General features: G+C 47.4%; 1 pseudogene; it reads right to left on the bottom strand.

Annotated features, from left to right (window-relative positions):
* Positions 1-17,983: 17,983 nt before the first annotated feature.
* LOC125079712 (uncharacterized) lies at positions 17,984-24,098 on the bottom strand (annotated as a pseudogene).
* Between the last annotated feature and the right edge of the window lie 1,489 nt (positions 24,099-25,587).

Raw genomic sequence — 25,587 nt, 5'->3', positions numbered from 1 at the left:
TATTTCTTTCCTGCAAGATCCTGGACAGAGAAAGAACGCTCTCAGTTGGGGTCAGAAGTCCTGGGTTCTAATTTTGTCTCTTTATCCAGCTCACTGAACAGCCTTGGACAACTCCTTACCTGGGTCAAAGTGTGGGTCTAGGTTTCTTCACTTGTAAAATGGTTAATTGGGTTAGACGATCTAGGTGACCTCATCTGCTCTCAAGAGACAAGATTCCAAATTGTGATGAGCTACCTTCTTATCCCCACCCATCCCCCAGCCCCTACTCCCCACCCAACCACATACCGAACCCTGCCCAGTGCAGCCCTGGTCTGCTAGGAAGAGACACAGGCCCAGAAGTGGAGCCTCCAGGAAGGCAGGTTATCAGGCAAAAATAAAGGATGCCACCCAAGGGGGTTTGGAGGTCATCAGGAAAAAGGCCACCAGGCCAAAGAGAGCTCTGAAAACCAGTCATACTGTCAGCTAAGACACAACCTAAAAGCCTGGAGGCTCCTCCCAGAGTGGTGAGATCCACATCCTGGACTCCTACAAGGTCATGGAGCATAGCCCTCACTAGGGCAGGGTTCTCCTTGAGGCTTCCCAACAGGCCATATTCCATCCTACCCCACCCATCCTTCCACTGAGGGACCTGAGCCTCCCTCTGGTCTACCCACCCCCTTAACTGGCTCACCCCGGGGCCTCAAGGCACAGGGGTCCCCAGGCAGTGTTGGACTTACTCTGACCTGACCACCCTTCTCTATCTCCTACCCCTTGGACCTGCCCAAGTCCCATAGATTGCCTAGATTTCAAATTAGGAGTCCGCTCTGTCAGGAAGCCCTCCCAGCCCCCTCACCCCAGGCAGGGTCAGGCTCTTCATCCCTCACCCCATGCTCTATATTAACCTCTGTCGCTGTTGCTGATCCACTGTAAATATTTTCTGTCCATCTCTCCTTCCAGACTCTCTTCTTCCTGTACTAATTCAGACATCATGGAGATGACATTCTCTTATAGCTAAGAGCTTTTTCATTGAACAGAACTTTTTGGAAATCAGCTCTAATACTGGGCTCTGCTCTGTCAGGAGCTGTGCTACAGGTTAACTCTGGCCCTCAGGCCTTTTTCATCAGAGTAGTTGTGGTATAAACTTGCTATTTGCCCCCCCAGGGCTGGGAGTGGGGATCTATTAAATCTCTCTGCCTTGCTGGGGAAAGGCCTGAAGCTCTGTCCCTTGGCAAGAAAATTTTAGGCCTCTTAGAACAGCTGAAGTAGGAGGACATGACTGTAGGCCCCCTGACCTGGATCCCAGGTAGGCGTGCCCTCTAAACCAGTGTTCACCAGAGACTTGGCAGGCTCTTGAAATCTGAGGACTAGGTCAATGAATCGGGCACCCTGCAATCCTGAGCCATGGATTTATTCTGTCTTGTCACCATTTACCTGAGGGGTCTTCTGGGGACACAAGCTAGTGAAGTGGGTGGAGCACTGTCAGATGGGAGGGTAGGGAAGGCCAAGGGAGGAAATACAGGTAGGGAAATGCTTGGGAGTAGGTGGACCATCGCCACCAGACATGGGTGGGAGTGGCTGTCTCTTCACCTAGCCATGGGGCCATCCTAACCTTCAGTAGCTTGATCTCCATTCAGGCCCCGCCGAAGAGGCTTCAGAGCCCAGCGGTCATAAGTCATTACCTCCCAGAGTAATGGGAAGCACTTCCAATTCTAAGGTGGTCTATTCTCAGCACCCCAGCCCAAGGGAAAGAGCACTGAGCCTGCCAAGTCTCTGGTGAACACTGGTTTAGAGTCAGGAAAGTGTATGACTTTGGGCAGGTCCTGCCTCCTCTGTGAGCTTCAGTTTTCGCATCTATACGATAAAAAATGGACTCTGTAACCCCTAGAAGCCCTCCAGTTAAGATAGTATATAGGCAGGATGAAGAGAAGGAATTGTCCCTTTGTGCAGGGTGCTAGCTTGGTGCTCCCACATATCTTATCCCATCTCATCTCCTAGCCACAGAGTAAGAAAAGAGTATCTGCGCCCAAGTACAGTTAATGGAACCGAGGGCACAGGCTGCTCTGACCCCTTCCAAAAATCACACCTTTGGGCAGGGAGGGCCTTTGAATTGAAGTGAGGCTACCAAATTTTTGCTCTAGGCAAAGAAGAGTAGCTTGGATGTGGTTTGTTTTTTAGTAAAATATAGAAAAAAAATGTACCGTTTTAACCATTGTCAGGTGTACAATTTGGTGGCATTAAGTACATTCATGATGTTGTACAACAATCAAAACTATATATTTCCAGAAATTTTCCATCATCCGAAATGGAAACTCTGTACCCATCAAACTAACAATAACTCCCCATTCTCCCTCCCCTCTCAGTCCCTGGTACCTTGTTATTCTACTTTCTGTCTCCATGAATTTGCCTATTCTTGTATTTCATGTGAGTGGAATCATCCTATATTTTTGCCCCTTTTTATCTGGTTTATTTCACTTAGCATAATGTCATCAAGGTTCAACCATGTTGTAGTAGGTGTCAGAACTTCATTCCTTTTTAAGGCTGAATAGTATCCCATTGTATGGCTAGATGACAATTTGTTTATCCATTCATCTGTCGATAGACACTTGAGTTGTTTCCATCTTTTGGCTTTTATGAATATTGCTGCTATGAACATGGGTGAACAAATATCTGTTTGAGGGGTGCCTGGGTAGCTCTGTTGGTTGAGTGTCTGCCTTCAGCTCAGATCATCATCCCAGGGTCCTGGAATTGAGTCCCGTGTGGGACTCCCTGCTCAGCGGGGAGCCTGCTTCTCCCTCTCTTCCCTTTTTGTGCTCTCTTTGCTATCTCTGTCTCTCTCTCTCTCAAATAAATAAATAAAAACTTAAAAAAAAAAAAAAAACAAGTATGAGTCTCCATTTTTCAATACTTTTGGGTATGTACCTAGAAGTAAAATTGCTGGCCTTTATGGTAATTCTATGTTTAACTCTTTGAGAAACCACCAAACTGTTTTTCACAGTGGCCGTACCATTTCCCACTCCTGCCAGCAATGCCTGAGGGTTCCAGTTCTTCCCGGGGACGCAGGCTGGAGATACTTGTTATTTTCCTTTTTATTATTTTATAGAATAATAGCCCCCCTGATGAGTCTGGTGGTATCTCACTGTGGTTGGCCTGGATTTTTTTTTTTTTTTTTAACAATGTTAGCTTATAGAGCCCTTTTGTCCAAGGAGAAGTTACCCAAAGGCCAAGTGAGGTCTGGTAGAGGAGTTGGAGGTAGTTAACTGGCATCGAAAGGGGCTGGTGAGACCTGTGTGTATGAAGGGTGCTCACGGGTGAGAGCCCTTTTTCTCAGTCCTTCCTTCCCTGCCCTGCCCCACCCAAAAGTCCTTAAGGTCTTTATGAGGAACCCGGGGGCACAGTAAAATGTCCCTGACTCATAGTTATTGAGGTCACTTCCCTCCTGGGGTGCTAACTGGAGAGGGCCAAGTGTGACAGGGGCAGGAAGCGTCTCCTTTTTTGTCCTTGGGCCAGGACTTTGCCAAGGAGGCCCTCTCTGTTCTGGTGGTCACTTGAGGTGATCAGATGAGCCCCTGGCAGAACAAGACAGGACCCTGTGTGGCCTGACAAAGGCTGCCTCTCCCAAGAACCAACGGGGACGCAGAGCCCGGGAGAAAGGAGCTTCCAGGGTACAGATGGAAGCAGGCCCAGCCTCTGCCCTTGAGAGGTTCAAAGTTGGCCAATTCTCTCCCCAGATAAGCACCCCCAATAAGCGTCACTGGTCAGTGAGAAAGGATGGTTGGGTCCCCAAGGGGAACTCCGTGGTGTGGGAAAGAAGTCTCGTACTGGTAACGAGACTCAACTTTGCTGCTGAAGCCCCTTTGGACTTTGCTCCTTTGAACTTTGCTCCCAGGGAAAATTGCCTGAGCTCAGGAATGTGAATGAGAGCTGGGGCTTTGGAGCCCTGCATTCATGGCTGCTCTGGCTGTGAGCATTGAGGTGGAGCAAGGCTGGTGCTTAGCAGGAACCTGGGTTGAACTGAGCTAGCCCGGAGGGTTTTGAGCAGTCCTATGAAGCAGGAGAAAAGGCCTCCAGAGGGGCTGATCGCACTTCCTCTTGATAAGATCTTGAGAGAACTCAAGTAACTAATGGGGGGAAAAAATGTGAGCATAATTTGTGCCCTAAGCTGGGGGAGTGACCAGACCAGTCACATGTAGTTCTCAAGTTCTTGGCTTCACCAGCTCCCCAAAGTGGGGCCGGGTGAGGGGCACCAGAAAAGCGTATTATCCCTTTCTGAACTCAGCTCAAGACAACCCTGGGAAGCAGGAGGGAACGTCTCTGAGCCTCTTTCTGTACTTTGGTTCCTGGCAAGTCCTTCTCAGATGCCCTCCAAGAGTTCCCTGGCTGTTCCCCATACTCATCATTCCACCAGGCGCTCTGCCTAGGTCTGTGTCCCAGCATAGTATTCAAGTGCTCAGGTTAGTTTCCGTTCACACCCTCTATCAAAGTGTACCCAGCCTGTGTCCCAATCCCTCTGAATCTGGCAGGGACACTGAACTCAGCTGACAGACAAAATCGACCTGAGAAGCTGATGGCGATAGCAATTGGTTAGTACAGCCCACAGAACTTCCAATACAACCCTTTCCTGATTCCAGTCTCATTTTACACCAGGGATCATACTCCAAAACACAGCAATCTGAATAATGGGTTGCTTCCAGGTGAGGGGCCAAACAGGCCAAGCCCCAGGTGTGACCTTCAGTTGCTCTTCTCTGGCCAACATGCTAAATTCATACCTCCCATGAGTCCTGAAGCAGGTTATGCCAGTCACCGTGGGCATGTGCCTGCCGATCAAATTTGCCTAAGATGAAATCCTGATTATGAAAAGGGCTCTTTGGCATTCAATATTTTCCACCCTAAGCATACAAATGGAAACATTTCTTCTTGACTTCACTTAGAAGGAAAAGAAAGACAAGCAGGATAAAGCGCAAGATAAGAGAATAGAGTAGGAATCAAGGAACTGAATCCCACCAGCCATCAAACCTTCATTCAACCAGCCTGCTCAGCCACACTTTCTATTTGCTAATTCATTATTTCAACCAACGAATCTTCATTCAGCTAATCAAAGAATGAACAAGTCTTCACGCAAGCATATATCTTTTATTTATTGGAGTAGTCAATTTCATTCATTCATTCATTCATTCAATCACTTTCTTTAACAAATCAACCATCATCCAACCAAAAAAGTAGTAAGTAGTCATTCGGTCTTCATTTACTCAACTGTGTATTCCAAATATCAAAACTCAGGGCTGAAAGAGACCTCAAAGTCCACCCGGTTCAGCCAATTCAATCTTGTAGGAATCCTTTCCATTGCAATCTTGCCAGGTACCCACCCAGGCTCTATTGAATACCTCTAGTAACAGAGCACTCACTATCTTCAAAGGCTGCCTGGACTGTCTCGAGCTCCCTTGTAATATTTATATCTGTTTCTGGTTTATTTGCTTTTCAAGCCACCCAGAACAACTCAGCTCCTGTCACTGCTAAGACAGTGCATCAGCAGGTATAGATGAAGATTATGACCTCTGGGCTCCCTCCTTCCCTCACCTGACCCTTGTGGGAACTGTTCCCTCTTTGTTCCAGTCTGTCTCTCTCTTGGGGTCAGATGCGGCTCACTTAGTCCAGGGCTCTCTCCTGGTTTGAGGCTTGACATGGGAGGTCACATTCCAGGTGTGATGTGACAAGCTCTGAAGTAAGGGGACAATCACCTCCGGTTCTGAACAGACTTAGCCCCAGAGTGTTTCTTTCTTTCTTTCTTTTTTCAGATTTTATTTATTTAATTGACAGAGAGAGAGACAGCGAGAGAGGGAACACAGCAGGGGGAGTGGGAGAGGGAGAAACAGGCCTCACGAAGAGCTGGGCTTGATCCCAGGACCCTGAGATCACAACACCCCACCCCCCAGCCAAACACGCAGATGCTTAAGGACTGAGCCACCCAGGCGTCACCACCACCCCCCCGCCCCTGTAGTGTTTCTCTTGCCTGCTATTTTGCTGAAAGGGTCTCACCTCACCCTGCTCCACACCCCACCCCCACCTCCACTATAGCTGAGAACCCCAAACAGTGGCAACAGGGATTCTGTGGGCCAGCAAGTCCTCCTCTGACATCTGCAGAGAGAGCTAAACCATGGGAAGCAGGAGATGAGGCAGGAAGACAGAAAGAAGGAGGTAGGTAGATTCTGAAGGACATAGGTAGATTCTTTTTCTTTTTTTTTAAGATTTTATTTATTTATTTGACAGACAGAGATCACAAGTAGGCAGAGAGGCAGGCAGAGAGAAAGGAAGGGAAGCAGGCTCTCCGCTGAGCAGAGAGCCCTACGCGGGGCTCCATCCCAGAACCCTGAGATCACGACCCGAGCCAAAGGCAGAGGCTTTAACCCACTGCGCCACCCAGGCGCCCCGGTAGGTAGATTCTTGAGTCAGTACACGTTGCAAGAAAGCAGAGGCTGAGGGAAGAAATGATCCACCGCACCAGTTAGGTTCTGGGAGCAAGCAGCAGAAACAAACTGACCAATTTCAGCAGAAAAATAATTTCTTACAAGGGACTGTGGGTAACTTGCAGAAACTGGTTTCCAGTTACAGGGTGATTTAGTGGTGAGGTATATATTTGATTCTAAAGAATTACAGCATACGGCAGGAAAAGATGTATTTGTTTCAGAAAAGTTAAAACTTGGGGTGCCTGTGTGGCTCAGAATATGCTTCCCTATTGGAAAGAGCTTTCCCATATTTGGGGTGCCTGCGTAGCTCAGTGGGTTAAAGCCTCTGCCTTCAGCTCAGGTCATGGTTCCAGGGTCCTGGGATAGAGCCCCGCATCGAGCCCCACATCGAGCCCCACATCGCATCGTGCTCTCTGCTCAGCAGGAAGCCTGCTTCCTCTTCTCTCTCTGCCTGCCTCTCTGCCTACTCTCTCTCTGTGTCAAATAAATAAAATCTTAAAAAAAAAAAAAGAAAAGAAAAGTTAAAACTTCCCTTCCTCCGAACCTTCCAAGAAGATACATCCAGGCAGCTGGAGGGTTTTTGGTTTGCTGAGAACACGGTCTTATTCAGAATGATGCTCCTATACAAGATCACAGCCTCACATTGTGTGTAAGGAAGAGAAGCCCAGAGCTAACTGCACCACAAAGAAGGAGAGGTGGGTAGGAGAGGTGGGTATAGAGGAGAACCTGGAGAAGAAAGAGGCCTGGGGTCACTTGAAGGGACCAAGAACTGCTGGGGACTATTGGAGCAAAACCCAACTCTGTCTCTAGATCAAAATCTTTGCTACATTGTCCATTTCTTACTAAAGCCTGTGGTGAAGTTTGACTCTGGGGTAATTCAGTGCTGAGGCTTGCTCCTTGGGAAGGGGTGTGAGTGGAGGTCATGGGCAGTCACACCTGCACTGCATTTTGAGACCCTGCCCAGGGCTTTTTTTTTTTTTTTTTTAATAAATGGCCGGGGATATTATTTTTTTTAAATATTTTATTTATTTATTTGACAGATAGAGATCACAAGTAGGCAGAGAGGCAGGCAGAGAGAGATAGAAGGAAGCAGGCTCCCTGCAGAGCAGAGAGCCTGATGCGGGGCTCGATCCCAGAACCCTGGGATCATGACCTGAGCCGAAGGCAGAGGCTTTAACCCACTGAGCCACCCAGGAGCCCCCTGCCCAGGGTTTTTGATGGTAAATTCAATTCTCAGCTGAATTTGGGTTTCAATCTTTACCCAAAATAAAGAGCCAGACATATTCCATTGTACCTAGAGTTAACAATACTGTATTATGCACTTTAATTTTTGCGAAGAAGTTAAAGCTCCGGTTAAATGTTCTTGCCTCTATAGAAAATAGAAAGCCAAACATGCCCCCCCCCCAATCACTACCCAAGTGCCAGTGTAGGCTAATCCAGCCCAGGCAGAAATGGTCTTGGAATATTATCTCAACACCAGAGGGGATCTGTGGTTGTAAAGTCAGCATTCTGGCATGAGCAAGAATGGATTTTTCAGAAAGTATACTAATCAGGATCCTTTGTTTGTAAATCATAGAAATTCATCTCTAATGTGTTAAGCAAGTCAAACAAACAAAACCCAAAAAACATAAAAGGGAGGGTGGAATTATTGGCTCACTTGAATGTGAAATCCAAGAATAGGGCTAGCTTCAGGAATAGCTAGATCTAGGCATGAAAGTCAAGTCATCAGAAATTTGTCTCCGTCTCGCTACTTTGCCTTTCTCTGTGTTGGCTTCTCTCTCAGAATATGCTCCCCATCTAGTGGAAAGATGACCCCCCAAGAGCTCGATCCTGACATCTTCAGCCCTATTGGAAAGAGCTTACTTTCCCATTCGTTCTGAGGAAGTGACCATAACTGACTCTCATGGGAGACTGATTGGATTACCTCCCCAGCCCTGGAGTTGGGAGGGTAGGGTCAGCCACACAGGAACTCTTTGAGCTGAGAGTGCAGGCAGGAAAGTCTCCCAAAGGAAATGAAGGTGCTGATAGCAGAAATGGGAATGGCAAAACAGCCATCAGTGAAAAACTGAGATATACACCCTATGAAGTGAGCTCAGGAGACTGATGTTAGAAACGAAAAACAAAAAACAAAACAACACTAAACTTCCTTGTATGACCCCAGGCTGGAAATTGATGTTTAATCCAGCCATGAAGGACGCGTGATTTATTAGGAAACTTCAGTGTCTCCAGGAAGGGGCGAGGTGGACTGGGGCAGATAGATACCCTTGGCTGATTCAGGCCCTCACTCCCTCCCCTTTTAGCCTTCGCTTCAGAGACAGGATTTCCTGGAGCTGGAGCTGCTGCTGTGGACCTGGCTCTCAGACAAGCAGAAACCTCTGGTCAAGGACACATGATACCAGAAAGAGAGATGTTTGCAGAGAGTGCCGCCCTGGGGACAAGAGAGGAGGATATTGGCTGTGGGCAGAGCTGCCCTCTGAAATGGTACAGGGTGGTGGGGGGGGATAGAGAGAGAAGTGGCAAAAATTAAGAGGTTTTAAGCTCTGGCAGTAGAAATCAAATTCCAAGCCACAAATCAACGCCTCCATTTCTAGGCAGGAATGATCGGTGCCACTTACTGGGATGTACAGTGAAAGGGGGATTCATATGGTTTAGAGACAGCAAGAAAGAGACAGGTGCTCCCCACGTGTGTTAAGACTGATGAGACCTGTTTTATGAGTCAGGGGACAAGAGGGGACAAGATGTGCTTGACAGCAGCTTGGAGAATCTGGCCCTGCCAGGACAGCTGCAAGGGAGAGGGAGACCTTACAGGAAAATTATAATTCCCTGGATTTCCTATGAGGAATAGCTTTTATTCTCTACCTCTCTCTATCTGCTCTCTGGCCCAGGAAGCTGACCTGTGTAGACTTAATCAACAGGAGTCCTATACTTCTGGCTTCAGGTTGGGTTTGGCCAGCAGAGAGTCCCAGCTGGAGACACAAAGATGGAAGCAGAGTGAGGTCAAGGTATTTCTTCCCTTGGCTCCCTTCTTATGGCAGAGACTTGGGCTGGCTCTGCCCTCAACTAAAGGTCACTCCTCTTCTTAAGGAGGCCTACTCCACAGGACTCTCATTCTACCTTCTTGTCACTGCTCCCCTCCTCCCCTTGGTCATTCAGGCCTAGAGGGGATGACAGTTTTACATTCTTGCACTTGAGGCTCCCCTGCACTTTGTAAATAGTCCCTATATAAAGAAAACCTCCTTCCATTTTCAGTCGAGTGGGCCATCTGTTTGTTGTCAGGACCTGAATGATACTGTCCCTGAAATTCTCCCTTTTAACAAAGCAGGAGGAGGAAGAGGGGGCAGTGAGGGGACAGTCCTCAGAGAACAAGAAAGAGCAGCAGAGTTTTGGCCGAGGAGCCCCTGGGGAGGCAGAAAGGAGGTAGATACGCTCAGCCTCCTGCTTCTGAACGCAGGCGGAAGTCCTGGGCACCCCCCCCACCCCCGTCACTAGGGAGAGTCTCGTACCCAGGGGGATGGGCAGTTGTTGGCACTAAACAGGTCCCTGTAGCCACTGGTCACACTGAAAGGCAGACTAAGGAATTCCAAGGACTCATACAAGTTTCAAACACCCACCATGACCAAGAAGGCCATCTTGGGGTAAGGTGCCTCCGAAGGAGCTCACTAAATGCATCATTTTTCCCCTCTCCAAGAGATGAGGTGCTGGGAGCTGGGGCAAGCAGGGGGCTTCCTCGTGCTGTGGCTAGGCTAAAGGAGAGTTGAAGGGGTGGGCATGGGGCTTGTCTCTGAGAGCAGAGGAAGTGAGAGAGAGGATCCAGGCTGAAAATTCCACCAACTCTCCAGGCCCCTTTTGATGCTACTGCTTCCACATTTCAACCAAGAGTGGCTCCAAATCTCCCTTGTTTCTCTTCCCCATCAAAGCTCAGTATGTGTGTGCATGAGGCCTGGGGGAGGGAGAGAGTCTCCCTTGAAGAGGCGGGGGCGGGGGTTTCCAGCATGAGAAGGGAGGAACTTCTGCCCCTGGACGCTCACTGAACTAGAACCCCACAGGTTCATCCCAAGACTACTGCTGGAATAAACTATGGTGAGAAAGCAGGGACAACCTGGGCCATGCTCCCCTGAGAGTGAGGGCCTTTGTGAACATAGACAGTGAACCAGAGAGTTCTGAAGGTCGAAGGTTCATCAGAGGGCCTATGTGAGCAAGCTTGTCATGACGAGGATGTGGTGGGCCTTGGAGGAAAAAATGGGTCTACCCTGCCCAGTTCCTCATAGTCCCTGTGGCTCCATGAGACAGAGCACAAGAGTTAGAGGAGGGTCAGGAACCAGGGAGCTAGATAGCAACCACTAGGCCAAGCAATGGGGCCCTGACTTGAAGGAGGAGCTGAGGACAGACAGTCAATAAAGAGGCCAGGTCACCCTGATCTGCAGAACTCCTTGGCAATGAGAGGGCCATAGAGCTGAACAGCACTGAAGAAACTACACATATCTCTTCTGGGGAGACCACTACATCATAGAAGCCACCAAGGGCAGAAATTCCCAGAATAAGCTCGGGAAACCCTTTTCACTGCAGGGCAAAGTCAGGGTGACAGGAGGTCTCACGAAGCTTCCTCCCCGTCCCTAGGAGTTGTCCATCCCCTCACCAAACCCCCACAGTCACAATTCGGACCTGGGTGGGATAGGATAGATAGCAGATTAAAGTTTTAAATTGGACTGGTCTGAGTTTTAATACCCAAATGAGACCAGAAAGTTGTAAAAATTCTACCTTTGTTATTTAAAAAAAAGAGTCATGGGGGCGCCTGGGTCGCTCAGTGGGTTAAGCCTCTGCCTTCGGCTCGGGTCATGATCTCAGGGTCCTGGGATCGAGCCCCACATCGGGCTCTCTGCTCAGCGGGGAGACTGCCTCCCCCTCTCTCTCTGCCTGCCTCTCTGCCTACTTGTGATTTCTATCTGTCAAATAAGTAAATAAAATTTTTAAAAAAAGTCATGGGAGTGACTAGGATTGCTTCACGTGTCTGCCGTAACAGGTTAAAATTCCTCCATGACTGGTTGCCATCACAACATGGCCACTGGCCATTGCACCGACCTGAGCCAAAGAGATGGCCTGTGAACCAGAACGCCTGCAAAAGGCCTGAGATTCATCCCGACCAGGCCATCCTGGGTGACGAGGCCACTCCTGAAACAATCACTGTGGCCGAGAGACCGCGTTTGCTGATTATAGTCAAGCTTAGATCATCTTTGCACCCCGGGAGCTGGCTTCCCTGAAACCACAGCGTTCCCCAAGAGGATGTGGGTGTTACAGGGAAGAGGGAGGGGAGGATGAATTTGGGGAAGGGTTGCATTACAGATTTTCCCCATTCACTCCTCCGAGAGCCTTGAGTTTCTGCCCTAGGAAGGGTGTGGAAATAAAACTTAAAATTCCAGGTGTTTTATAATTCCCAGAATAAGAGCCGGTGGCACGCTTGAAGACAATGCCAACAGGTACACGGGAGGGGCAGAGCAGAATTCAGTACCCCTGCAGGAAGAAAAAGGGAGCACAAGCAGGCATGCGGGGAGTCCAGGCACCTGCCTTCCCAGGTAGACACCACGAGGGAGGGGGAACAGGACCCGGCTGCTACAGGGAGAAAAGTCATGTCTGAGGGGGAGTTTTCTGAAGTCAGACTGTGAAAGAGAAAGTGAAAGAAGCCACAAAAAGAGCCCCCTCCTTTATTGCCTGAAAGAAACCTGTTAAAAAGTCGATTTTCCTGTTATGGACCAGAGTGGGGAGACAAGGTGACCAAATGCAATGTGGTACCCTGGATGGGATTCTGGAACAAAAGGGGACATTACTGGAAAAACTGGGAAAATCCAGTGAAAGTCTGCAGTGTAGTTAACAGTAACTACCAATGTCAGTTTCTGAGTTGGGGTAAAGGTACCATAGGAAGGTAAGATATGAACAAGGGGGAAGGGGGGGAAGGGGGGAAAAATGGACCCCTCTGCACTATCTCTGTGCATTTTCTATAAATCTAAAATGACTCCTGGGGCACCTGGGTGGCTCAGTCATTAAGTGTCTGCCTTTGGCTCAGGTCATGATCTCAGGGTCCTGGGATCGAGCTCTGCATTGGGTTCCTGCTCAGCAGGAAAGTCTGCTTCTCCCTCTCCCACTCCCCTTGCTTGTAATCCCTCTCTTGCTGTCTCTCTCTGTCAAATAAATAAATAAAATCTTCAAAAAATAAAAAAATAAAATGACTCCAAAATAAAATTTATTTTTATATAAAAATTATTTTTTATAAAGTCAGTTTCTCATGCTATAGATTCACTTTTACCATGTGGTAAAAGCCCCACATCGGGAATTTTACATATAAATGAACACACGTCTGTCTTTAGGTCATCAAGGCATCTCCGGTACAACTGTGGAAAGAGCCAAAGACCAGCCATAACCCCTCTAAGATCCCATGAACTGGCCTCGTGTGGAGGAGGTAGAGCCCATGAGGCACTCAGCACAGGGCCAAGCCCGTAACTAGCGCCCAGGGGGGGTAAGTAGTCTTACCCCTTCCCATACCTGGATATGTTGGAATGTGCCTGCCTTCTCCTGGTGGCCTCCCACAGCCCCCGTCTTGAAGGTGGAGTGAGTTGTTCAGCCGCTTAATCGAGTCTTTCCACAGGGCTGAGAACCCCAGCCCTGAGTTCTTTGCATCTTTGGTCCGAGCGGGCTATACCTCACCTCCTGCCACGTGTGTGGACAGCCTGAGATGACTCTGTGCTGGACTCTGACCCGATTAATGTTATTGAATCCTTACATCGGTCTGGGAGGATAGGGATCACTGTCCCCATTTTACAGAGGGGGAAGCTGAGGCTTGGAGAGGCTGGTGTTTGCTCTCAGAACAGCTTTCTGAGACAGATAAGACAAACAGGGCCAATAACTCTGAGTAAGCAGAAAAAAATGGGGAGTGCTGGAGAACTTGGAGAGGAAAGCTCACTTTTGCTTCCCTTACTCAGGGGACTTTTGAGCCAGAAGGTTTTCAGGGAGAAGAGGATGAAGAGAGCATCCAAGAGGTAGAAATAGTGAGAGGGTGGGCACTGAGATGGGATTCCTTGAAGTCTAGCAGTTCTCAGGCAGTCGTTCTGCGTGGCCTAAAGCCCAGGATCCAAGCAGACAGTGGGTTGGGACCATAAGCAGAGGGATTGGTGGGACCCCATAGGGCTCTTTACATCCCTGTCTCTGGGCTGGATCCTGCCTGAGGCTAACATCCACATTCCCTCTTCTGTAGCTAAAGATTGCCTACTCCAGGCCCTCTTTGTTTCTGTTGGAAGGAGATCCCTGCTAGGGCCTTTATGGGTCACTGCTGGGAGGTCCCAAAATAGGGCATAGATGGGAGAAACAATTTAGTATCTATTTTGTGCAAAGCCCTAAAATGGGCTGTGGGGATCAAAGTGACTCAGTCGCCTTGTCCTAGGAGCACTCGGGCTGGGGAGCATACTGACTGCCACAAACAGGTGATGAACTAGTCCATGAGAAACAGGGCCCAGGACTGTGGGTGCTCAGAGAAAGCCCCCAGCTTCTGGGGGTGGAGGTTCTCCCTGGCCAGACTGGGCCAACCTGGTAGCTGGGTAACCAACAGAATCAGCAGTCCTAGTGGGAAGGAGAACCCCAAGTTCTTTGGCTGCCTCTCCAGGAGGAGAATCAGATCCAGGAAGAAGTGGGGCCCCTCCAGAGGCCCAGCAGGGTAAACCAGGCCTCCCCATGTGAACAACCACCTTCCCACAGGGGGGTGGGATCTGGGCATGGCCCTGTGAGCAGGGCCTATTGAACAGGGGCTTGGCTTCCGGAAGGTGTGATGGTCTCTCACTGTTCTACATGACCTCTATAGCTCATACAGTGGGTATGATGCTCTGAACTTGCCATTTGCCAGTTGTCTGGCACCAGACCAACCCAGAGACCTATTCTCCCCTCTCCTGCTAAGGTACATGGTGCCAGTACTCTCTCAAGTGCTCTGGCCACTTCTCTGAGGGTGTGCACAGTGCTGAAGTCCCCTGGGCCTAGAGCCCAACTTAAAACTTGCATTTTGCTGCAGAGCCTCTGGAAAAGGGTTGCATCTATGATGGTGAGAATACAGGCAGTGTGCTCTCACCATCATAGATGCAACCCTGATCCAACTCAAAAGTGTTGTCCTTTACTTTGGGATCTTTCTCCATGCACCATTCTTTCTATTGTTGCTAGATGAGTAGGAAGGAGCCAAGACGATTCCCTCTTGGAGGAAACTCCATGATTTCAGGGAAAAAGAGCCTAGAGAGACCGGAGGTGTATGGGACGCTGAGCACGAAGAAGGGAACAGGAACAGCAGGGCTCTCCGTTGTTCTCGGGGTCTTAGATGAGATGTGGAAAGAAAGACCATGAGGCTGGACACAGGTGGATCCTGCCACAAACAACATGGACCTGAGATGATTGCTATAGGTGGGGGGACAGAGTGGGCCCCCATGGACAGGGGTCCTGCATGGGCCTATCCCTGACTCTGTCAGGATCTCAGGATCACAGGATCCTGGATCATCAGAGACGAAGGAGCTACAGAGCCCCTTGCATCCAATCCATGACATTGAAGGGAAGACCAAAGTCCAGAGGGAAAGATGGCATGGCTTAGATCATCTAGTGTGTCAAGGCGAGGTCCAGCCTCAAACCAGGGTCCTGCCTCCCAGATCAGAGCATCTCCTTTCCCTGCTCAGGCAAGTCCAACCCAGCAGTCAATGTTCTCTCTGGGACTGGGGAAAGGGCCTCTGGGGAGACTGGTGTCTCCACCTTATTTCTCAGATAATGAAGTGTCAGAGATGGGCAGGGACTTGCCTGAGGTCAGGCAGCCAGAGAGCAGCAAAACCCACTCATTAGACTCAGGTGTCCTGACCCCCAGCCTAAGGCTTCTTATTGCACAGTGTCTCCCAAGGAGAGGAGAAAGGAGCTCACATTCACTGAACATGTGTTATGTATCAGGTCCCAGATACATATTCTTTCCAATCCCTGAAACCTGGGAGACAGATACTTGTCCATGTTTAACAAATCAGAGAGCAGGGGTTCAGAAAGGTGAAGCAACTTGCCCAAAGCCACACAGCTGGTGGTTGGCCCCACAAAACTGAAGCTTAAGTCTGCTACTTCCAAAGCCCGTGCTCTCATTCATAATCAGGCTAAGCTGGGTTTGGGACTCAGGGCTGACAATGCAAGGAAGTGGCTGGGGAAGCCGGGCAAACTCCAGGCACTGCCCAGGCTCCCAGGCTGCCTGGTTGTACCAGTGATAAAGATCAACAGAAATGACCTTGGGACAGCAGGATCTTGCCTCCCGCTGACAGGATTTTTTTTTTTTTTTAAGAGTGTATCGATCCACACCCTGCAACAAAACCACACAAAACAAACAGCTGATGGCATAGTTTCTGGTGTTGCTAAGATACTCATTACCACGTGGCTTGGGGCCAGGACACCACTGGCTTCAGAAGCTTGGACTTCTAGAAGCTCTAACATTGAAGGGCCTCCCAAGCTGTCAATCTACCCCAAGTAGGGGTAGACTTCCCAACTAGGCCCATCCAACCCTGTTCCTACCTCACTGACTATCTCTAGAAGCTGCACCTTTTGCCTTTCTCACTCTGAGCTGAGACCAGCATTCTGGGACATCCCCATAGTCTCCTCTGGGGACCCAGAGTTAGCTGTTCTATGGCCCTGAGTGACCCTATTAAGCTAGGAGGACAGTGACTCCATATTCTCTGCTCTGGGTCTAAAACTACCTGGCCAGGGGCATCAGGGCTGAAGTCATTCCTGAGAAATGGGCACAAACCTAAAGAGAAGAGCTGATTGTTTTCCTCCCACTTTTTAGGCTTTATGCGTCTGCTGATACAGCCAGACATTAAACCCACCTTTGTGGTGATCATATCCCACTGTGTTCTTATCATCTCAGATCCCAAGCCTTTTAAAATTGGTCCAAGAATAGGATCTTGCATTTCCTTTCTAATTTCCATCTTGTAAATATAGCAATTCATAGTGATATGGTGCTTTACAGTTTCCATAAATTCCCCTTGGGGGCGTCATCCCCTTCCATGCTTCAGACAGTTAACTGGACCCCAGAAAGATGACTGATGTGAAGTGTCCCTTGGGGAGGCTGGTCCCAGCAGGAGTTCCAGCAACAGCTGCTGAGATGACCATGAGCATTTAGTGGTCACGATCCCATGTTCTGAGGAGCCCAGAGCAGGGAAAACCATGTGCAGCTGTAAGGATATCCAAAAAGGCTTTCTTGAGGGATGGCTCAGAGGCAGCCCAGAGCCTGCGGCAGGGCTCCAGCAACAAGTGTGATTGGAAGACTGCAGGATGAGGAGAGAATGAGGAGTCCTCCTGGTTTGGGTGGAGTCCTTCTCAAGGCAGAGGATGGGCCAGATGTTCTGGAAAGTTCCCAGCCAGTGTTTGGGTCCCCTCAAATAAGTATTACCAATCTTCCTTCCCTCTCATTGGCTGAGGAGGAAACAAAAGCTCAGCCAGGACTAGAGCCAAGGTGTCCTAGATGGCTCCCCAGCCAGGGATCTTCATCAACCCTGAACCAGGCCAGCCCAACAGTCAGTCCGGCGCTCCCTTAGTTGGCTTGAGGAGGAGAAAATTTTCCCCTGCCCTCTTGGGCGCGCGACTGGTTGGGAAGACAGGCTTTTGCATTTTGAGTGAGGTTATTTAGGCAAAAGGATTCCAGGAAGGCTGATGGTGGAAATTGGGCACGGGTGACAAGCCTGTAGACATCACTCTGGAGGTGGACCAGCATCCCAACTCATGCTCCTGTTTCTGGGCCTAGGAGGGGTTGTTTGGGAGCTGGGTCTGACTGGATCAGAGAGGACCCACCCCAGTCCAGGGGCCAGGCCTATGGGTGGGTCCTAGCTAAACTTGCACACAAGGGTCCATTGTGGTTGCATGGGCAGGCCCTGGGCTCCGCCAGCTCTTCCGGCTCCCGGAAAATGCTTCCCTGGCAGCTCCTGGAGCGGTCTGTCCTTGGCCAAGGCACCAGCCCCATACCCGGCCTCTCTAACCCAGTGGGGATCCTGGACTCTTGCAGCTTCAGAGCTCTGGGGTCCAGCCCCCACTTCACAGCCAGAATCCCTGAGGCTCAGGGCAGTGGGCACAGGTCAGAGCAGCACACCAGGACCAGAATCAGGATCAGAACCTAGCCCTCTGGGGTACCTGGCTGGCTCAGTTGGAAAAGCATGTAAATCTTGACCTCAGAGTCATGAGTTCGAGTTCTACATGGGGTGTAGAGATTATTTTAAAAAATTTAAAAAAGGAACCAGCACTCTGGCCATTTTTTCAGTTCTTACTACCCACAAGACACAGTAGCATTTGAACTCAGAGAAAGGAAGGGGCTGTCCCGTCATACAGCCAACTGTGGCAGAGTCTGGATGAAATGACTGGTTCCTAGGTGGCTGCTGGGCCACCCGAGACTTCTGGAGAGATCTGGTACTTCTTGGTTCTGCTGTGTGGCCTTGAGAGGTTGGCTGTTCCTCTGTGTCTGGAGGTTAGGGGGATTTCAACTGGCAATCTAGCCCTGATGTCCTGAGTTTTCAAATCACGTATGGATGCACGGGGATGGGATGAGGAAAAGAAGCTCTGGAATTTGGGGGTTTGGCAGCTTGCACCAGGGCTGAGGCTCTGGGGGTCCTGAGGGCCCCCAGCCCTTGCCTGGGCTGACAGCGCCACCTGGAGCCTAATCGGTCGGGGGCGTCCCACTGAGGCTGGCACGATGAGCCTTCCTTCAGTGAAGGCCCTCGGTGCCGCCCAGTGGTAGGTGCTGGGATAAAGAAGGGACTCCGGTCCCTGACGCAATGGCAATAGCCCACGGTGACCACTTGGCATGAAGTGACAGCAGACAGTCCTGGACAAGGAGGGGCTCTGAGCACCACAGGGCTATGGAGGAGAGGAATTACCATTATGGCGATTCTCACTGACTATCCTCTGGGCCAGTCCTGGGCCAGATCCTGAGGACCCTCAAGAAGTTGACTATGGTCTAATGGAGATGGAGGGAAGTAGAGGTGGGAGCCCAGGGCCAGACACATGGAGCTGGGTCTTGGAGAATAGTAGTAATTTACCTTCTGTACTGAGGGCGTTGCAGGCTCAGGGAAGAGCCTAGGGCCAAGGCAAGGAGAGAGTTCATGTGTGTAAGCTTGAGGGCAACAGCTGAGAAGAGAGGAAGTGCCAGAATATGAGGTCAGAAAGGTCACAGCCCTGGGTACCTGTGGCCAACACAGCTTCCTCACAATTCCCCCCACCCACCTCCTGCTTTGTCCCCAGTGCTGGCGGGAATAGAGCCCCTGCCTCAGACTCTAACCCCATCTCCTCTAAGTCAAGCTACCCAGCTAAGATCCTGATTTCTGGCATTCCCTTCCTCCCCAAGCCAGGAGCTGGGTCAGACTGTCCACAGGCTTTCCACAGGCTGACACCATCCTGTGATCCCTCTGGCCTCCAGGGAACCCAGGCATAGCTCTGGGACCAAGGGAAGAATCTCCAAATACTTACTGAACTCTGGTCTCAAGTTCAAGTTCCTCAACCTGGGCATAATAACAGTGCCTACCCCATGGAGATGTGGTGAGGATTAAAGGAGAAAATGTGCATAAAGCCACATTACTAACATGGGTTGATGCCGGCTATGGAGGCTTCTTCCCACTTCCCCTCTGGGCACATCCCTTCCAGAAGGGAAAGCTCTAGGATCCAGATCATTCCCCCGACTCCCCGCCGCCGCTACCCTCCCCAAGGCCTCAGGTCTTCTACTTTCCTGAGTCCAGAGAGGCACAGGGAGATTTGTTTATTATGTTTTTCTACTTTTTTTTAAAGAAAATGTAAACTACAAAGGAAAAAAGAAAATTATAAACAAACATCCATATGCTCCCCTGGATTCAATAATTAATGATTTGCTTTATTCACCTTATCGCTTTCTTTTTTTTAAATATTTTATTTATTTATTTGACACAGAGAGAGAGAGATCACAAGTAGGCAGAGAGGCAGGCAGAGAGTTGGGGGAGGGGAGCAGGGTCTCCGCTGAGCAGAGAGCCCGATACGGGGCTCAATCCCAAGACCCTGGGATCATGACCCAAGCGGAAGGCAGAGGCTTAACCCACTGAGCCACCCAGGAGCCCCAGGCTTTCTCTTTTTTAAAAAACCTGATCCGGGGCACCTGGGTGGCACAGTCAGTGAAGCATCCAGCTCTAGGTTTTGGCTCAGGTTGTGATCTCTGGGTCATGAGATGGAGCCCCAAGTCAGACTCCACACTCAGTGAAGAGTCAGCTTGGGATTTTCTCTCTCTTTCTCCCGCTGCCCTTCCCCATACTCTAAAATAAATAAATCAGTCTTTAAAAAGAGATTTTTAAAAATCTGAACCATTTGGGGGCCCCTGGCTGGCTAAGTTGGTAAAGCATATGACTCTTAATTCAGGGTCATGAGTTTAAGCCCCCCATTGGGCCTGGAGCCTACTTAAAAAAAAAATCTGAATCATTTGAAAATAAGTTGCAGATACCGTAACACTAGATGACACTTAAGACCTGAGCACGCAGCTCCTAAGAACAGTGGCCTACATAGTCATCCTCACAATCCTGAGAAAAGGATGAATCATTCCATACTATCATCTAATGTCCAGCCCATATTCGTATTTCTCCCAATTTTCCCCAACTGTATTTTACACCTGCTTTTGGGGAGGAATGGAGATAGATCCAGGATCTAATCAATGTTCACTCATTGTATTTGATTGTTGCTCTCTTGATTCTCTGGAAAAGACTTCTTTTCTCCCCCAAATAGGAAATATTACAGAAGAAAATGATCTGTAATCTGACCACATTGCGCTACCCACTGTTGGCATTTGGGCATTTTTTTTCTTTCAATTAAATGATTCCTGGGGCACCTGGGTGGCTCAGTCAGTTAAGTGCCTCCCTTTGGCTCAGTCATGAACGCAGAATCCTGGGATTAAACCTCACATTGGGCTCCCTGCTTGGTGGGGAGCCTGCTTCTCCCTCTCCCTCTGCCTGCCACTCCCCCTGCTTATGCTCTCTCTTTCTGTGAAATGAACAAATAAAATCTTTAAAAAAAATTTTTAAAGATTCCTAATATATATGGCATTTTAAAAAAGACATCTCCATTGAGATATAATTCACATATTATTTAATTCACTCACTTAGAATATACAATCCAATGGTTTTTAGAATATTCACAGACATACACAACCCATCATTACAATCCATTTTAGAATATTTATATCACCTCAAAAGAAAAAAATCCTGCACCTTTTAGCTATCACCCTGTAGCCCTGAGCAACCACAAATCTACTTCCTATTTCTATAGATTTTTTTTCTATTTTTATAGATTTCTATAGAAATCTATAGAATATATATAAAAATAAATAAAATAAATAAAAAATAAGAATATATATAAAAATCGATTTTTATAGATTTCTATAGATTATTTCTACCTATTATGAACATTTTATATAAGTGGAATATATGGAGTACCTGGCTGGCTGAGTCAGAAAAGCATGAGACTCTTGATCTCATCGTCATGAGTTCAAGTCCCATGTTGGGTGTAGAGATTACTTATATAAATGTTTTTTAATCTTGAAAAAATGCAATTATGTAGTATATGGTCTTTTGTGCCTTTTTCCATGTAGCATAATATTTTCAAGGTTCATCTGTGTTGTAGCATGCATCAGTACTTCTTTCCTTGTTATGGCCAAAATGATGCTGCATTGTATGGGTCTACCACATTTTGTTTATCCATCCATTAGTTAATGGACATTTGGTTTGCTTCTATCTTTTAGATATTATGAATATGTTGCCGCGAACATTTGTGTTCAAGTTTTTGCATGAACATACGTTTTAGTTTCTCCTGGGTAGATATCTAGGAGAGGAATTGCTAAATCACATGATAACTTTGTTTAACCGTGAGGAGCTGCTAAGCTGTTTTGCAAAATAAGTGTAACATTTCGCATTCCAACCAACAATCTGTTAGGATTCTGATTTCTTTTTTCTTTTTCTTTTTCTTTTTTTTTAAGATTCTATTTATTTATTTGACAGAGAAAGAGCAAGAGAGCACAAGCAGGGGGAGCAGCACAGGGAGAAGCAGGCTCCCCACAGGGCAGAAAGCCTGATACGGGACTCGATCCCAGGACCCTGGGATCATGACCTGAACTGAAGGCTGACACACAACCAACCAAGCCACGCCGGTGCCCCAGGATTGTGATTTCTACACATCCTCCCCAGCATATGTTAGTATCTGACTCTTTTTTTCTTCCAAAATGGAATTTAAATTCTAGTTAGTTAATATATAGGGTACTATTGGTTTCAGGAATAGAATTCATTGATTCATCACTTACAGACACCCAGTGCTCATCACGACCAGTGCCTTCCTTAATGCCCATCACATATCTAGCCCATCCCCCATCTAGCCCATCCCCCACCCACTTCCCTCCATCAACTCTGTTTGTACTCTATTGTTAAGTCTCTTATGGTTTTTTCCCTCTCCCATCCTTTTTGTTGTTGTTGTTCCCCTTCCCATATATTCATATGTTTTATTTCTTAAATTCCACATATAAGTGAAATCACATGGTATTTGTATTTCTCTGACTGACTTCGCTTAGCATAATACACTCCAACTCCATCCATGTCACTACAAATAGTAATATTTCATTCTTTTTGATGGCTGGGTAATATTCCATTATATATATATATTCATGCTTACTGCATATGGTTTATCCATTCACAATGGACATCTGGGCTTTTTCCATAGTTTGGCTATTGTTGATAATGCTGCCATAAACATACCTCTTCAAATCTGTATTTTTGTATCCTTTGGATAAATATGTAGTAGTTCAACTGCTGGATCCTAGGGCAGTTCTATTTTTAGCTTTTTGAGGAACCTCCATGCTTTTCTCCAGAGTGGCTGCACCAGTTTGCATTCCCACCAACAGTGTAAGAGGGTTCCTCTTTCTCCACATCCTCGCCAATATCTGTTGTTTACTGTGTTGTTAATTTTCACCATCTGACATGTGTGAGGTAGTATCTCATCATAGTTTTGATTTCTATTTCCCTGATATCCAGTGAGGTCGAGCGTCTGTTAGCCATCTGGATGTCTGACTTTTTTATTATGACCATCCTTGTGGTTAAGACGTATCTCATTGCGGTTTTGTTTTTCATCTCCTTGATGTCTAATGATATCAAGAATCTTTTCTTGGGGGATGTCTGGGTGCCTTAGTAGGTTAAGCATCTGCCTTTGGCTCAGGTCATGATCCCAGGGTCCTAAGATCAAGTCCCACATCAGGGCTCAGCGGAGTCTGCCTTTCCCTCTGCCTGCTGCTCCCCCTGCTTGTGCTCTCTCTCTCTCTCTCTCTGACAAATAAATAAAATCTTGGGGGGGGATAAAAAAGAATCTTTTCTTGCGTTTATTGTTTATTTATCTATTCATTTATTTTCCATCCTCTCTGGGGAAATGTTTAGTTAAATCCTTTGCCCATTTTTTAAAAATTTGGGTTATTTATTTGTTTTTTCAGGCAAGAAAACCTTTTATTTTAAATCACAGATAGTCAGCAGATGGCCACAACTACCCATTTTATTAAAATCACATAAAATCTAGATTTAAAAGCATCACCTATTACTGCTCTAGAAAAACTCTGTGAGAGGCACCTGGGTGGCTCAGTGGGTTAAGCCGCTGCCTTCAGCTCAGGTCATGATCTCAGGGTCCTGGGATCGAGTCCCACGTCGGGCTCTCTGCTCAGCAGGGAGCCTGCTTCCCTTCCTCTCTCTCTGCCTGCCTCTCTGCCTTCTTGTGATCTCTCTCTGTCAAATAAATAAATAAAATCTTTAAAAAAAAAAAAAGAAAAGAAAAACTCTGTGAGAAATTCAAATATGTACAATAGAAATACCACAGTATGCACGAGACTCAGTTTTTAGAGCCAGTGCATGGAATGTTGCATGAATTTTGCACACAGCTCCCAATATCAAATTGACATTTATTTTACTTGAGGATGATAGAAATTTCCAAAAGGCATGATTATAAAAAGACAAAATGTCCATCCTTATATATCTTTGTATGCCAACTAGTAGTATCCTTAAAATTAACATTTACAAAATCCTTAGTAAAACTAGTTTGTTTTTCTTTTTAAAAGATTTTATTTATATATTTGACAGACAGAACCCAAGTAGGCAGAGAGGCCGGCAGAGGGTGAGGGAGAAACAGGCTCTCTGCTAAGCAGGAAACCCGATGTGGGGTTCGATCCCAGGACCCTGGGATTATGACCTGAGCCGAAGGCAGCTGCTTAACTGACTGAGACACCCAGGCATCCCATAAAACTAGTTTTTTTAAAGTTGTCCCAAGTGGGACATAATCCAACTTCAATGTTTCACAATTCATTCTACCTTGTGATCTACAGGTTGTTTTCTGTGCACCTTCTGCTTTCGTTTCACCATTTCCAGATGGTGCAGTACCTTCCTTTCCAGCTTCACACCCTCCCACTTTCCTTTAAGTACCTTTGTCAGTCTTTGTTCCAGGTTCTTTGTGCACAGATATTCTTACTGGTTTAGGTTCAGGTTTTGGTGGAGTGGGTTTTGCAGACAACCTGGCAGACAGTCTGGTGGTCTCCTACTTCGTTGCTTTGGATCCATTCTCGCCCTCTGTATTCTCTAGAGACTTTGTTTAGGGCATGAAACCTATGTTTGTTACAGCAGCAGCTGAACAGTAAAGCAATGGGCTTGATCAGCAGACACTGCTGCTCGCACAAAGGGTATAGCAGAGCCTGGCCTCTCAGACCTGCACCTCCTGGGTTGTTCTGGGTTTGTTTTCTTTTTTATTATTATTGAATTGTAATCTTTATATATATATATATACATATATATATTCTGGATCTAAGCCCTGATCTCATATATGATTTGCAACTATTTCCCCCTCTTCTGGGGGTTGTCTTTCCATGTTCTTGATGATATTCCTTGAAGCACTAATGTGTTTCATTTTGATGAAGTTCAATTTGTATATTCTTGTTGTTGTCAATGTGCTTTTGGTGTCCTATCTAAGAATCTGTTGCCAGATCCAAGGTCCTAAGATTTACTCCTGTGTTTTCTTCTAAAAGGTTTATACTTTTAGCTCTGACATTTCAGTGTTTAATCTATTTTGAATTAACTTTTGTTACATGGTATAAAGGAAGCATTCAGCTGCCTTCTTTTGGATGAGACACCAACTGTCCCAGCAGCATGGAGCTGAGAGGATGAGGAATGCTGGCCACCTTCCTGTCTCAGGAAGATAACAGAGCCTGCTGCAGGGAGCTGGAAGGGGAAGGAACCTGGTATTCTTAGTTTCAACAGTGTATAACAGAGTTTCCATCAGGTTGAGCGGGTGGGGCAGGGAGAGAGTGAATCATGGCTCAAATGCCACAAAGTCACTGTTCTTACCAAGATTTAGTAGATTTTCCTGAGTGAACATTCCTTCATTTGCTGTATGCTCCTAGGATGATTTCTAGAGAATATATACATAACATTTTTTTTAAAGATTTTATTTATTTATTTGACAGAGAGATCACAAGCAGGCCGAGAGGCAGGTAGAGAGAGAGGAGGAAGCAGGCTCCCTGCTGAGCAGAGAGCCCAATGCGGGGCTCTTACCCTAGGACCCTGAGACCATGTCCTGAGCCGAAGGCAGAGGCCCAACCCACTGAGCCACCCAGGCACCCCTATACATAACATTTTTAACAGTTATGGTTGTTCCACTCGGAAGAGGGTCTGCAGGGCTCCACATACCACCATCCAGAAGTTGGCCACCAGCTCTTTACTTTTTATTGCCAAGTAATATCCATTGTTTGTATGTGCCACACTTCATTTATCCATTTACCTGTTGATGAACAGTGGGTTGTTTCTCATTTGAGATATTACAAATAAAGTTGCTGTGAATATTTGCATAAAAGTCTTTGTGTGGACATAGGCTTTCATTTCTCTTGAGTTAAGGCCTGGAAGTGGAATGGCTGGCTTATATGGTAGGTTTTCCCAAGTGGTTGTACCATATTACCTTCCTGCCAACGGTGTCTGAGAGTTCTAGTTGCTCCATATCTTCATCAATACTCAGTATGATCACTGTAAAAAAAAAACTTTAGCCATTCTAACAGATGTTAGTGGCATCTCATTGTAATGACTAATGATGGATGTGTTTG

This window comes from Lutra lutra, chromosome 10 (genome assembly GCF_902655055.1).
Source record: "Lutra lutra chromosome 10, mLutLut1.2, whole genome shotgun sequence".
Lineage (NCBI taxonomy): Eukaryota > Metazoa > Chordata > Mammalia > Carnivora > Mustelidae > Lutra > Lutra lutra.
This window is presented reverse-complemented; position numbering and strand designations above follow the sequence as displayed.